Here is a 733-nt window from a genome sequence, read left to right as displayed (position 1 = left end):
GGCCTGTTCTGGCATTTTGGGGGCCTGTTCTGAGCATCTTGGGGCCTGTTCTGGCATCTTGGGGGCCTGTTCTGGCCTCTTGGGGGCCTGCTCTGAGCATCTTGGGGGCCTGTTCTGTCTTCTTGGGGGCCTGTTCTGCCATCTTGGGGGCCTGTTTTGGATCTTGGGGGTCTGTTCTGGATCTCGGGGGCCTGTTCTGGCATATTGGGGGCCTGTTCTGAGCATCTTGGGGGCCTGTTCTGGTGTCTTGGGCCTGTTCTGGCATCTTGGGGCCTGTTCTAACCTCTTGGGGGCCTGTTCTGGCATCTTGGGGGCCTGTTCTGGCCTCTTGGGGGCCTGTTCTAACCTCTTGGGGGCCTGTTCTGGCATCTTGGGGCCTGTTCTGAGCATCTTGGGGGCCTGTTCTGGGCATCTTGGGGCCTGTTCTGAGCATCTTGGGGCCTGTTCTGGCATCTTGGGGGCCTGTTCTGAGCATCTGGGGGGCCTGTTCTGGCATCTTGGGCCTGTTCTGGCATCTTGGGGCCTGTTCTGGCATCTTGGGGGCCTGTTCTGAGCATCTTGGGGCCTGTTCTGGCATATTGGGGGCCTGTTCTGGCATCTTGGGGCCTGTTCTGAGCATCTTGGGGCCTGTTCTGCCATCTTGGGGCCTGTTCTGCCATCTTGGGGCCTGTTCTGGATCTTGGGGGGCTGTCCTGTGCATGGGGTCCGTGTGCGCTGCCTGGGCGTGGTGGGG

This window comes from Condylura cristata, unplaced genomic scaffold (assembly GCF_000260355.1).
Source record: "Condylura cristata isolate star-nosed mole 26May11 unplaced genomic scaffold, ConCri1.0 scaffold00077, whole genome shotgun sequence".
In the NCBI taxonomy this organism is placed as follows: domain Eukaryota; kingdom Metazoa; phylum Chordata; class Mammalia; order Eulipotyphla; family Talpidae; genus Condylura; species Condylura cristata.
Note: the sequence above shows the minus strand (reverse complement) of the source record.